Source organism: Chenopodium album, chromosome 27 (assembly GCF_948465745.1).
Source record: "Chenopodium album chromosome 27, dcCheAlbu1.1, whole genome shotgun sequence".
Taxonomy (NCBI): Eukaryota; Viridiplantae; Streptophyta; class Magnoliopsida; order Caryophyllales; family Amaranthaceae; genus Chenopodium; species Chenopodium album.
In genome coordinates, this window is record NC_137860.1 from 7,055,489 (window position 1) to 7,070,666 (window position 15,178).

At 33.9% G+C, this 15,178-nt stretch overlaps 1 protein-coding gene and 1 long non-coding RNA gene across 7 annotated transcripts in view; one reads left to right on the forward strand and one right to left on the reverse strand.

Annotated features, from left to right (window-relative positions):
* Window positions 1-15,178, reverse strand: part of LOC145619611 (uncharacterized) — a 255,837-nt gene that overhangs the window by 180,109 nt on the left and 60,550 nt on the right. The window lies entirely within an intron of this gene.
* LOC145621360 (uncharacterized) lies at window positions 11,178-14,708 on the forward strand. Of its 6 annotated transcripts, XR_014108399.1 has the most exons (6): window positions 11,178-12,072; window positions 12,995-13,034; window positions 13,139-13,238; window positions 13,540-13,642; window positions 14,162-14,267; window positions 14,363-14,708. It is a non-coding gene; the product is annotated as an uncharacterized LOC145621360 (long non-coding RNA). The 6 variants fall into 6 exon arrangements; XR_014108398.1 differs by lacking the exon at window positions 13,540-13,642 and having other exon boundaries at window positions 11,184-12,072; XR_014108402.1 differs by lacking the exons at window positions 11,178-12,072; window positions 13,540-13,642 and adding an exon at window positions 12,692-12,882.

The window sequence follows — 15,178 nt, forward strand, 5'->3', positions numbered from 1 at the left end:
ACCTTGTGGGCCTCTATGAGCTGGAAGGTGAATGATTTTATTGACCTAAATACGGCTACATGGAACGCGGGGAAGGTAAGGGATTGCTTTGATTGCAAAAGTGCAAGATCTATTTTAACCATGGAGCTGCCCTTAACGAGTGAGGATGATTTCCTCTACTGGAAATTTTCATCCATCATGAAGATATACGGTGAAAACTAGATACTATTTCCTCACAAAAGGTCAAGATTTAGGCCGAATTGTGGTTGATGACAGAGACCAGAAGCTCATAAAGCTTATATGGGGAATGAGCATTAGCCAAAATGGAAGATCTTTTTGTGGAAGCTCTATCATGATGGTATAGTAGTCAAGGCTAACTTAGCCAATAGAGGAATCGAGATAGATGATACTTGCGACTATTGTGGGGTGGACTCAGAAGACAGTCAACACCTTTTTAGGTTTTGTAATATAGCAAAAGAGGTCTGGGCGAGAAGTTCCCTGGCAATTTGTTCTAACATCACTGGATTCAATTCTTTGAGAAGATGGATCCAAACCTTTATTCTGCTGTTCTAGCGAGGACGGTAAGTACAGTACCCATATTGTTCTGTTTATTGCAACATTATGGGGAATTAAGAAAACTAGGAATGCAAGAAGCTTTAGGGGTGCAATGGGGGGAGCAAGCTTGGTCATAGAATTCATCAACCAAGCAATGCAAGACCATGAAACCTACACCTAAGTTGAAGGCTTGCATTATAATATAGTGGACGAGGTCAATGAGAGGCCTTCCCTTCCTCCCGGTTTCAACCCTATTCAATTGGGGAAGGAAAAAGAGGGTTTTGATAGCTTCATTGTGGAAGTAGACGGCTCTTGGGATAAAAAGACTATGAGGGCAGGGATTGGGTGGTCAACTGTTGATAATGGGGGTGCTGCGAACGGAGGTACAGGGGGAAGACATGGGGCTGCTAATTATGCTCTTCAGTGTGAAGCTTGGGCTTGTTTGGAAGCATTGAAATGGGCTCACGCAAAAGGTAAACAAAAAATCTTAGTCCTCTCAGACTCGATCTCACTTCTCAACAATATCCAAGACCAACTAGGTAAGGAAATTGAAATTGCTTGGATGATAAAGAAAATAAAGGAAATAGGAGCTTCCTTCATGAAATGCACAATCCTGAAAGTCCAAAGAGACCAAGTCCAAAGGGCAAAAGATACTGCCAGGAACTGCCGTTTTAATTTTTTTAATATGCTGTAATTTGCTTGTTCCTTAGCCCTTGTCAAATAAGAAAAAAAAAGTTATATTTTTAAGAATGATTTCCTTCTTAAAGTGAGCTTAAAGATCTAAGGAATTAAGAGTTTATGTAAAGGATGTTCAAGAGTAAAGAATTATTTACCACGTCCCAAAGATGGCCTGTTAATCAACCCTTACGATCAGAATCAGTTCCATTTCTTTAGCTCAAGTGTTAGAAATTTTCAAGAGCTTTCCAACCATATCTCACAATAATTTTTTCGATTTTTCTATGATTTTTAATGATTTTTTTAGTTCAAGCTATCAAAGAGATGAAATATGCACGTTTTTCTCTTAATTGCTTTTTAAAATTGTATTAATTTATTTTTAAGAAACTAATGGTGGTGTGAAACCTATATATAATATATACTTCTTAACTTATATAGTTTTAAATAAATTGTCTCTAATCTTATTTTAAAGATGACTTCAGAAATAAGAGCCTTTAATTCTAAATGTCGTTGTTTTAAAAATCTTCAATCATATTAAATGATGTCTTAAGAACTTTAATTTTATTTTAAGATGACTTCAGAAATAAAAGTTTTAACAAACATTATTTTCTTTTATAATTTCGTGAACCTTTTTATTTCAAACCCTTTTGTGACACAAGAATGAATCATAACTTTGCTTGTTTGTTTTTAATAATTAATGATAGTTAATATGAGGTTATGGCCTCATTTCCAAACATGAGGTTAAGATTAATTATTTAGTTGTATAAGGTTGTAACAATTATCCGTCTCCATAAAAATAAACTTATGTCCCATTATAATTACCCGATGGATTAATTGACAATCGGATATGATTAATAGTTTATTGTTCCCTTTTATTTGGAAGTAAGGCCTTGACAGGTGTCGTGTTTTATTAGGTCAATTCCATAAAGCCTAAACACATAACCCTTAAAACCTTACAAAAATTACCCTTGAGTGATTTAAACCTAAAGTGAGATTATATAGTGAACTCTAACAGTTTCACTCCAAAAAATACCTTGACCCACTTAAAAGTCGTCAATTGGGACGCATTTGTTGAATTGTCTTGTTCAAAAGACATTTTTGGTAATCATTAATCAAGATGATTTTCCTCAACCAAGGTGGCTCATTTTACTTTTATGAGTGAATCCGTCAAAGATCACTAAGATCCCACTTACAAAAATGACGTTTATGTCAACAACCCAAATTAAAAACCCAATGGAATTGGTTATTTAAAACATGGCATATGTCCGAACTACAAAGGTTTTGATCCGTGAGTGAATTCAAAATCTCACTATGATCGGTACGTAGTGCAACTTTGGTGCTCAAACCTACCTTATATTAATTATTTTTTAATGTGGTTTACATGTCTTAAAACTTTATTTTTAACAACGCAATAGTAAGAGCCTGTTCCTTAGAACGGAAGGGAAGACGAGTTCCAGACGTTCGATTCTCTTAACCTAAACCCCGAACCCTGTGCCTTATTTTTTTTTTTATGGTGTTAGCGGTTGATTTTTTTTAATTAGTTTTATTTCTTAAAATTGACTGTTTTAAAATCCGTCCTTCTTCGGATAAAAATAAGGTGGCGACTCTAAGTTTTTAATTATAAGTCTTATCAGACACCTAGGTGGAACCTTTATAGACTAATTTCTGTCCACTATAAACCAGGTACCACAACAGCTCTATTTTATTTTTCTCTATAAAATGAGCCCAATATTGAGGTATTTTGAAACAATTTTTTTTAGTGAATATTACTCTCTTTATCATCAAATTGTGTAGAGATGAATATTCCAAAATCTAATAGAAAAAAAAAACCCACAAAATCTCAGAACTCATCACAACCCCCAAATAATCCAAATCTTCAACCTTCCTATTCTAACATTCCAATTGATCTCAACTTAGATTTAGATACAAATTTTCAACAATTTTCGAATTATGGTTCACAAAATCTCAGTTTTTCAAATCCAAGTACTTTCACTTCTTTTCCTTTTCAACCACCACAAAATCCTAATTATTCATATTCTCAAAATGTTAGCCCATCTTTTGAGAATATTCAAATCTCTCAAGGTGATCGAACATTTCCTATGTCCCAATTTCCTATTCACAAGGTGATGATAGTGCATTTCCGAGTTTCAATTCCTCATACACATCAAATGCATCAGATAACGACAATGAACCAGAAGTTGAAGAAGTCGAAGTCAATGAAAGAGGTCATGAAGGAGGCAATCAAGATGGAAAAACAAAGTTTTGGTCAAAAGGTGAAGAAGTGGTTCTTATGAAGGTTTGGCTTGAGGTTAGTCAAAATAAAAAAAAAAACTAACACTAACCAAAAGAAGGATGTTTTTTGGAGGAAAATTGAGGAAAAGTATAATAATGTTAGACTATACAAACAAAGATGTTTTTAAGAAGGTACTGACGGGGTAACACGAGAAGATTTGTTGAAAATGAGGGGTTCGGAGAAACTTAGAAACCATTGGAGAAGGATCAATGCTTCATGTTCTAAATTTTGTGGTTCACATGCTCATGCTGAATCAAGAAGGGGAAGTCGTAATAATGATGAAGATGTTATGAAGGCAGCATACAGTATATATACTGCTGACAAAACAAAGACATCATTGAGGTCTAAAACCTTTCAAGACAAACATGTTTGGGACATTTTGATACAACATGATGCGTGGAAACCAAGTGAAGATATTGTTCAAAAATGCAAGCAAAAAACATCTACTTGAAGAAGTGACTCAAAGAGATCACGTATCAATGAAGCTGGCAACTACTCATTTTCATACAACCCAGAAACACCAACCAGTGGTGATATTGGGTATTCAGGCTTGCCTACCAGCAACGAATCTAGAAAAAATAAAGGAATTGAAAGAGCAAGATGGCAAATATGCCACTTGGAGCAGCCACTTGGAGCATGGCAACAATGGTTGGACACGACCCAGGACATGAACCTTATAAGGCAATCAGAAAATCAAGTGGAACTTACAAGGTTGCAACTCAAAAGGGAGAAAGAAGCAAGGAAGCAAACAAAGATTAATATGGAGTTATTTAAACACCTCGATTCAAAACCAAACCTATCTTCGGAAGATCAAGAACTAAGGAACAATTTATTGAAGAAGTTGTTCCCCTCAGACTGATGTAGTAAGTGTATGGTTAATCATAGTTTACATGTTGCTTAATTTCAAATAATTTGTTTTTTAGTTTTCTGTTTTATGTACTAAGGTTCGATTTTTAGTTTGGCAATTTTTAATGTGTTGTTGATTTAGGATATGAATGAATGTTAAATTGTAATGTTTTTATTAATAAAAAAAATTAATTACATATCTAGTATTAAAATCGTATTATACGCTTTATATGTACATATAATATAATTATATTGATCTGACTAAACCTATCAATTCACTTTGATATTTCACTGCAAAAGATGTACATTGATTTACATTACATTGAAAAAGAATTGATGTACCCAACACTGAAAAGCAAATATTAGATACTAGACATTGATGTACTTAACACTAAAAAGGTAATTGTGATAAACACTGTACGCTGATGTACTTGACACTGAAAAGGTAATAGTAACATTACATTGCTTTTACGAACATAACAATGCTAAGTTGATACTGACAATACAAAAGCATGCATCTACATTACTGAAAAATTATTATAATTTTTATGAATCAATGCATGCATGCATACAAGACTTCAAATTTATCATATAAGACAATAAAGATGACTACATACCAAACACATTTGTTCTATAAAATGGATGAGATACATTTCACTTGATTAACCATCCATCTTTTCCCCTAAAAAACTTCTACCTTCCATTCTCATATCAACTTGGTTTTAATAACATGTCATCCGACGAAAGCTCCAACTCTTCTAATTCTTCATCCAATTCAGAAATTAGCCAAACACAACGATATGAAAGACGAAGGCAAGCCAATCGTCTTGTTAATCGAATGATGGATGAAGTTTTTATGTCCAATCCAATTGAAGTATTGTAGGGAATATTTCAAGCATTACAACCCCCAAACTTGAACCCCACTGTGATCATACACTAAAGTACGGTAGCGTTCCAAAGGGAAAGAAAAAGAGCAAAAAGAGTCGCCAACAAGTTTTAGGAACTTGTAAACCCAAAAGACAATCCAAAGGACCGTCAACTACTCCATAAGGTCTTGAACCAAATAGGGTCCGGGGATGAGGGTACGAATCCAATCTACAAAAGAAAGGACCCGCCCTATAAAATAGGCCTCTACTTTGTTCTGCTCGTATTCATGTGCGCATTTCGAATAACATACAAACATCATATTAAACCTACCCTGTTTATCTATGTTGGTTGAATATTAATGCACAAATAAGACTATTATCGGCGATCACTTGAGTTAAAATCACATTAGCCTAAACCAAATTAATAATTATCTTATTAAGCGTGATTTCAAGTACAAATTCCCTTTAACAAGCATAAAAGGTGTGATCAAGCAATAACAATAAAATATAATATCAAGCAACATAATAATAAAGAATAATAATAAATAATAACGATGATAATAGCATGATAAGGCATAATAAAGCTCAATAATAATAGCAAGATCCTAGGCATGATACTAACAAGATTAATAACAAACCCTAGCATGTCACTAAGCAATAAAGATCAAAGCTTCAAACCTAACATGGTACTAACATGATATTAGAAAGAGCAAAGGCACCCTAAACATGATACTAGAAAGCATAAAATAACATCCTAACATGATACTAGGAATATTAAACAATAATAAACATGCTTTCTACATTGAAAGAGAGTAATAAGATTACATACTTTGAAGCCTCATATCTCTTTCTAATAACAAAATACACGAGTTAGTAAACTTCAATGAAAATAATAAAGAATAATTAAAGAATTAAATTAAAATCAATTTAAATAAAGTTTAGACTAGTTTTGGACCAAACCCTCAGAAATTATCAACCTTGCACGTCTAGGGCGAAGGCAACTTCGAACTTGGCTAAGAGATTCTAAGTCTTGTGAATGCGGAATATTGTTTGTAAAAAGGTAGTTTAGAAAGAGAGGGAGAAAGAAAAGAATTAAGTAATTCTTGAGAGGGAATAGAGAGAATTAAGGAAGAATTGATGATTGTGAATGATTTTTGAAAACAGGAATTCGGACCCTATTTATAAGAAAAATAGTCCGGAAAAACATAGAATTTGATAAGGAATAAAACTACACGCCGTCGCCAGGAATCGACTCTGTCGCGAGGCGACAGGGTCTGTCGCGCGGCGACAGGGTCTGTCGCGCGGCGACAGGGTCTGTCGCGCGGCGACAGACTTGTCGTTTGGCGACAACCTGTATTAACGCGTTTTCTTCACGCGGAATCCGATCTTTAATCAACTTGATCCACGGAATCCATACAGAAGATAAAATATGTATTTTTAAGATAACAAAACGATATTTTACTCCAAATAAAAGTCTATTTTAAAATAATTAATTATTAAATCTAATAATATTAGAATTAAAAAGAACTTTCTAGAAACTTCCAGAAAAACTATAATTAATCCTAATAATTTTAGGAATAATAATTAACATGGGGCCCTCCTCTAGATCATTGGGCCGTATTTAAATAATTAACCAGGCCCAGTTTAGTATTTTGGCCATAACTTCCTCATTATTCATCGGAATTGGGCTCATAATATATCGTTGGAAAGGTCTTGTAAAGCCCCATCCAATTACACCATTATTGGACCCTTATCATGGACCAAACTAAACTGGTTTGGCTATTTTTAAATAAATAAAGTCATTTTCAAAAACAGAGAGAAGAGAATTTAATAAAAACTACACCGCAACACTTGACTTCCAACCACTTTCACCTCATTCGATAATGGTTCAACGTGAAAGGCATTCATCACTGGGTTTGGTTTTGGGAATACACAATTGGGTGTCTACAAGTATATCAAAGGTTAAATCAAGTTCCAAGGGCACCAAGGATCCCCGTTCCAAGGGATCGTGAGGATGGTCACAGTCGTTTATGGAATGACTACTTTGCTAACCATCTTGTGTTTCCCCCACAGTGATTTCGTCGGAGATTTTGCATGAACAAACATATATTTCTCCGAATAAAGCAAACTTTAGAAGAACGGCATCCCTTCTTTCAGCAAAGACATGATGCTACAGGAAGATTTAGTGCCTCCGGATTGCAAAAATGCACGGCTGCTATGAGGCTAATAGCTTATGGAACCTCTGCTAATTCTGTGGATGACTACATTCGAATTAGTGCATCTCTTGCAAGAGATTCACTACAACATTTTGTGGAAGGAATTGTTTCTTTTTTTAGTGATGAATACCTTAGAAAGCCCAATGAAGAATATCTGGTAAGACTATTAAGAATTGGCGAACGTCGAGGATTTCCAGGCATGCTAGGTTTTATTGATTGCATGCATTGGCGGTGGAAAAATTGTCCACTTCGATTAAAAGGTATGTTTTCTGGAAGACCAGGTAAACCCACATTAATCTTGGAAGCTGTGGCATCATATGATCTTTGGATCTGGCATGCTTTTTTTGGGACACCAGGTAGTCGTAAATTAACGTTCTTGATAGATCCCCTTTGTTTAACAATGTTTTTGAAGGTCGTGCACCTTCTATTAACTATGTTGTGAATGACCATCAATACAATATGGGGTATTATCTCACTGATGGTATATATCCTAAATGGGCAGCATTCATTCCTACAATATCACTACCACAAAATGAAAAAGAAAGTCTTTTTTGCCAAATTACAAGAAGCTAGACGAAAGGATGTTGAGTGTGCTTTTGGAGTATTACAAGCTCGTTTTGCAATAATACGGAATCCTACGCTAGCCCGTGGCTCATCAATGTTAGGAAAAATAATGATAGCATGTATCATTATGCACAATATGATCGTAGAGGATGAAAGAGATACTTATAAAACGTATTACGATCCAAATGAATATGATCAAGCTACAAATGCGTCTTCAAGTAATATAAATACTGAAAATAGCAACAACCGAATTGCAAGTTTGGAAACTTATATGTCTAATAAAAGCTCGTGTTCGTGATGAAGCTATGCATAAAGCCTTGAAGAAAGACTTAGTTGAACATATGTGGCTCAAATTCGGTGTTAACCATAGGCAAAATAATTTGCGTTAATAGTTGTATAATCGTAATATTAAATTATTGTATTTGTACTCAATTACGGTTCGTTGTTATCTTTTAAAGATTGTTGTCATTTGATAGAATATGTATTTTTTTTTTATTATTATCGAATTTAGTAAAGTTGCAATTATTGTGTATTTCTTAATTAACGACTAATTACTTACTAATTAAATAATATAATGCATTAATTTAAAACATAAATCATTTTATTTAATTACTGTATGCTAATAATAATCATTTAGTTTTAATTGATTATTACCAAGTGCATTAGTTATATATGATAGGATTTAAGAGAGATATTGTGTGGTGGGGTTGGGTAAAAGTAGGAGAGATAAAATGTATAATCAAGAAGTTGTGGTTAACTATTGGGAGACATTGGTTATTAAATGGGTATAAGAGGAGTAAGTATTACCCACTACCAGGTATAGGCAATACTACCCAATACCACAATATAATTTTTTCTTAATTTTTTCCTTTTCCCTTTTTTTCCCTTTCCTCTTTATCTTCTTCCTCCCTTAAATCCTTTACCCACCTCCATGGATAGCTCTCATTGTTGACCAAACCTTTGCCCACCAAACCTTCACCTCCTACAGCAAAAAACCTACCCCACCAGCTACTACCTTGGTTGAAATTCAAAAACACGCAACTACCTCCGTTAAAAATCACCGGGAACCACCCAATAAAACATAATCCAAAAACGAAAGACACAAACTTATGGCTCTAGCCATTAAAATCGGTGAGTTTTATGCTGGAAATCGGTGAGTTCTATGCTGGAATCCGTTGAGGTCGGTCGAAATTGACGACGGTACTCGTTTGTCGGTGCTCAGTTATTATTAATTTCTATATTGTTATTATTGGTTTGTGTACTGTTATTCTTGGGTTGTATACTGTTATTTTTAATTTGTATACTGTTATTGAGAGGAGAGAGACTGCATTTTTACAACATGGGTAAGTAATACGTAAAATTACATTTTTGCCCCTGGTATGGACCCAACGAGGCCATACCTGGTAGTGGTCTATCACTACTCGTATAAGAGTGGTTATAAGTGAGGTGGAAGAGATAAAAATTAATAAAATAAGCAATAACCGGTTTGGCCTTGTGGGCAACCATTGTGTTTGCTCTAAGATAATAGGTAGGATCAAAGTCAAACTGTTGCGAATATTTAAAAATTGGTACTCCCTCTGTTTTTTTTATATGCATCAGTTTGACTGGCACATTCCGAGACGCTAAAGGATGTGGAGTTGGCTTGATGGTAGCACTCCCATCTCGTAACCTCGAGGTTACGGGATCGATCCTGCCCCCAGCATATGCTGGAATTTTTCCCCGCCCTACTTTGACCATAAATATCTTTAATTGTGTATTAGTAAAAACTAGATGAAGCCTGTGCGATGCACGGGTCGATTTATTTATTTTTTTTAAAAAAAATTCATATTTATGTGATTACATTTGTTATTTTATTAGTTTTACGTAATATATCATTTTTTCCGTATTTATTTTAAAATATTACATAAAATTCCTAATATCAAAAGATAATATTTCGTATTTAATTAATGTAACCATTAAAATCACATTGGTCAATTATGCTTATGTAGCACTTGAATTATTTATTGGATATAACTATAATTTATAATCTTACGTGGCACGTTAACTAATCTTAGGTGGCATAATCCTATTGTAGCGTTTTAAAAATATTAATCCTATGTGGCGCTCTAATAAATTTTTAAAAATAAAAATCCTACGTGGCGCTCTAAAATTTTGGGAAAAAACTCCCCTTTATATATATATATATATATTAGATTAGATTGTATTATATTATGAAACTAGACATTATGACGAATTTAATCTATAACCATTATAAAACATGCAAAAGAATTTATTGTAGCTGGTGAATAGTACTTTGTGGTGCTATTACAGCCTTGCCCCTAAAATTAATGCATTGCCAATTTTGCCCCTTTACTTGCCCCTTACTCTCTCACCGACTTCTGCACCTTCTTCCTCACAGACTTCCTTCTCTTTCCTCCTTCTCTTCTAAAAAAAAAAAGCTCAGAATTCTTAATGGAAAATAAGGAAAGAGAAACCTAGAGAGAGAAAATATGTCCCCCTTCAACAATGATGGCGATGAGCTCAAAATCACCGATCATCCTTGAAACAACCATGGCGATGGGATTCGCTTCTTCTCAGTGTTTCAATTTCATCAGTTTTGGCGACGCAGTTGCTAAGGTTCATTTACCTTTCTTGTTCTAATTGGTTCGATACTTTGATGTTCATCTCCTCGATTAGATTTTACCTTTTTATATGAAGGTTGTTTTATTTATTTCTGGGCTTTTCATGTAGTTTTTTTTTATTGAATTTGATTTCAAATGGTTTCCTAAAGCAAAGATGTTCGGAGGAATGTTCCAGAAGAAACCAAGCAAGGAAGAAGCTCTACCGCAGCTTCGATCCCACGGATTGATGTTCGGAGCATGGGTTGTTGCTATTCGGGTCACTCCTTATGTTCTTCAGTATTTTTCCAGAAAGAGGAGATTACTTTGGATCTTTGATTCAACCCCACCAAAATTAAGGTATTAGTCTTATAAGTTTTCAAGATATTGACTTTATTTGATTATTAATTTCACTATTTTACATTATATGGGTGTTTTAGATGTTAAAAATTTAATTTTTTCAAGGAGGAAGATGAACCCAGGTTTGGTGGATTCTGGTGCTGCCCTATTACTGATGTTCTGTTTGTCCAAAAATCATCGACCTGAAGTTGTTTTTAGCTCATAGTCCCTTCATCAATGTTTTAGATCTCGAAAAGCTATTCAATCTAGGCTCAAGAATTTCTCGATTTGGAGTTGTGTGCTAGGAGTTATGCCTTCTGGAATTTACTACGGTCTGCTACCCTGGTTCTATCGCAGCGGGCTGTTATTGCTCATTTGATGCCTATGTGGTGTTGTTGTGTTGAGTTAGTTGGGGTGCTAAAATGAATGCTTGGGCTTCTCTTATTTATTTTGTCTTCCCTTCTTCCTTTATTTACACATTAGTTATAAAGTTAAAATGTGGGCAATTTTGATTAATGACTATTTGGATGATGACTAATTGATAATTTGCCAAAGTGATAAGGGATTAATGTGTATGTTAAATTTTCAAATGTGTGAGTGACTGAAGTTAATTAGTTTAAATGTATTGAAGGGATTAAATGTTTATAAAATAGATTTGATGAACGAACACTAATCTCCCCAAGTTTATTCATCACTCTTAATTAACTTCTTATTTCGTATTACATGAGCCTTTTGTTGTTTTTATTAAATGAGGTGAGAAAATATATATGTAAAGGTTTGTACATGTGGTATGTCTAGATAAGGGTTGTGTTCTACTTATATGAATGTAATAACTTATCAAGTGAGTTTGGGAAGTATTAAGGAGTCGACAAAGAAGTTATGTTTGATATGATAGTCTCCTTATAATTTATTAATATATACATGAGAGTAATTTACACCATACAACTGATAACTTGAGAATCCTTTATCTTTTCTACTGTAATATTAGCAGCAATTGCAGGTTGGTGCGAAATAATGCAGTGCTTGAAGTTAGTCTTGTGCTTCTATAACAAAAAAGAAAATTCAACTGCGTGGCCCTCCTTGATTCCATATCAACTTAACTACCGAGAAAGCAGCCTGGACATCCTTGTTAGAGTAAAGAGGTTAGTCTTTCAAATATATTCACTCTTATCTCCTATTGTTGTATGGCAACTATGTGTGCCGTTTCCTGCTTAAATTTAATGATGGTGAGCAGTTTCGTGATCCTTTGTATCTGAAGTAATAATTAGTTTTTATTCAAAAGATGTGCAAAGTCAGATCATTGTTAGACCTTGCATTTCTATGAATCTCCATGAGTTTGTGAGGCGATGGAGCTATTCTGTTTGAGATTATTACAATATACTACTCTTCTAGACTTTTTGTTCTTGAGCACTTCAGTTATTTTACATCTCTGCTTGCTTACTTTATTTTCTTGATTGTATTTATTAAAAGCCTGCCAATGGCCCCCCAATACTCATTAAAGCTGAGAGAGTAGTCATTACTTTAGGAAAATACAACTCATCACGATCACCAAACAACGTAGTCATGACCCGAAATTGAATATTGTTTATGTCATTTGTCATTTATGACTTTATCTACTCCTATAACACATAATGTGTGCTACAAAACTGACAGAAGTTTCTGAAGTGCACATAAGGAAATAGATGACTTAATGTTCCGAAGATTCCTCTTGTAATCTTGTGAAGAAGACGGGTTCCATGTTCTTAAAGTATTTGAAAAGGAGGCGGACTTTTCTGCCTAAAGTTTGTCATAAGATAAGAGAAACATTATGACCTTTCCCATAACAAAGTTAATTTAGGAGGCATAGATAAAAAAAAAAAAAAAAGGACACCCTACTATGATTGCATGATTGCGTTCGTAGGTGGGCATTACCTAAATTCAAAATCTGGTCGGAGGTCTTAATGAGTTTAAGCGTACGTCTCTTCCTGTTTCTTTGATTATTTAGATCGCTCACTTATACTTCAGTTGCAACTATCTACATCAATGTTTCTGCTATTCATACTTGTTTTGTGTGTTTTTATACAGGTCTTCTTGTATAAAATCTTGATGATCTGTGAGCAATAATGTACCCCTTGAATCTGTCAGCTTGCCCTGATACAAAAACTGAGTTGTAGTAACTCTAAAGTTGCTGTAGTTCTCACTCGCTCGCTCTGGTTTGTTGAGTTCCAGGGGGAAAAGAGGAGAAGATCGAGAGGAAGACAATCTCAGAGAAGTTCTCAATCACTCTGCTCAAATGCTTTTGGAGCTCCGAACCTCATAATAAGTATCTGTGAGTGACTTCTTGCTTTTATGGATTTTTGCAGGGTTTTTTTTCTTTGTTGTGCTTGTATGAATTTAACTGTATTTTATAACTATCCTTATTAATCTTTAAAGAAAGATTTTATTGACTTACAAATTTCTGAACATTTAGGCTTTGTTACTATAAATAGAGAAAAAAAATCAATTCTTTATTAGTTTATTTTTGTATAATGTAGCCATCAAGATTACACCCTCTTTTTCTGGCAACTCTTGCTAAATTGTTGCTTCTTCGTGTTTCTTCTGCACATCCTGTATGCCTTGTTCTTGAGTAGGCTTGGGATGAAGGCATCATTGGCATTCCAGAATAATGGTGCTGAATGAATAGTGGGTTCTATGAATTGTTTTTGGGTTTATTTCTTAAGATATACTGCTTTGGTAAAACCTCTCATCTTCTTATGATGCTTTGCCTTATACAGTACATGTATATTTAGATTAGAGAAATTGGCAGCACATTAATCTTTTCGTCAAACATGATAGACAATGAACTTGGTTATTGCTTGTATATGTTAAGCATTTTTGGTTGATGGCTGCCTGTACAGGCTCTCATGGGAAGACCCACAATTTTCTATGGAAAGCTTATTGTGAGATTTCTTGTATTTGATTTCTCATCAGACGTGTATGCAGCTTAGTGTTTTTTTTCTTTTTTTTTGCATTATATATTTATATTGTGCCTTGTGGATATAAGTCTAGGCCATGCTTTTCCCCATAGATCTATTGCAAATTAAGTGTATAAGCTGTTAAAGGCAACTAGAATAATAGAATTAAGTATCTTGAATTTAAAGTATCAGCTTTTGCATATGCCTTCACCATCATTTAGATATCTTAAATACATGTCCGCAAGTAATACATTTGTTCTTTTTTGTTTGCTTATCTATGTAATTGATATATCTGCAGGTTAATAATTTGGTGGTTACAAATATCTCTTAATATGGGTGACATTCAGAATGCTCCTCTTTCAGAAGAGGAAACTACTTGTAGGTTTCTTTTGTATGAACTTCAGGTATATATATGAACTTCACATAAAATACAAACTAATTGTTTATCGTGTTATCATATGTGATTAGATCTATTTTTTTATTCTTCTGTTTTATGCAGATAATTTTGGGATGAAGTGAGCAAGCCTGAAATATTAGGGCCAAGATGTTACTTGTAGGAGTGGAGCACGTGCTTAAAGGCGCCAAGAAGACAAGGATACAACCAGATGAAGCATGTGTGAGATGGTGATAGCGTTATAGGTTGAGGTTATGGGATTTAATTTCATTTGTAGTACGAGTAGTATTTAATTTATAGTTTTAAACGGTAGAAATGGGTAGAATTAGATACGTAAATGATGAAGTAATGCAAGAGCATATAAGTGAATATATGAGCATAATGTGTACTTGTTTTCAACTTCAATATGTGTATTGTGATTTTAGTAGAGAAATTATATCTTTGTTCTTGAGGCTAGGTATCAAATTGGTGCCTTTTTTTTTTATTTTTTTATTTTAAGAAAAGAGGTTAATATCAAGTTGATTAATAATACATTTAATACAAAAGAAAAAAATAAAAAATAAATAAACACAAATTTACAAGGTATAATGAGATAGTTTGTGTAGAAATTCAAGTTGATTGTAGTAGTTAGTAGAGAAATCATATCTTTGTAAGCTTTAAGATTTACAAGGTATTGAGATACTTTATGTAGAAATTCAAATTGATTAGTTAATACTACATTTTAAACAAAAAATCAACCTTAAGGTAGATAGATTAATGCTAGATTCATAAGAAGTTACTTTCTTTAGTTTGCATAAATATTCATACACTAGAGGGAGACCTATAAGTTTTGAAGTCATAAAAAAGGAGAATGGAGAAGAAGGAGATAGAGACTAAGGGTTTGTTCACATTTACTTAATTTTAGTTCAGTTCAGTTTAGCT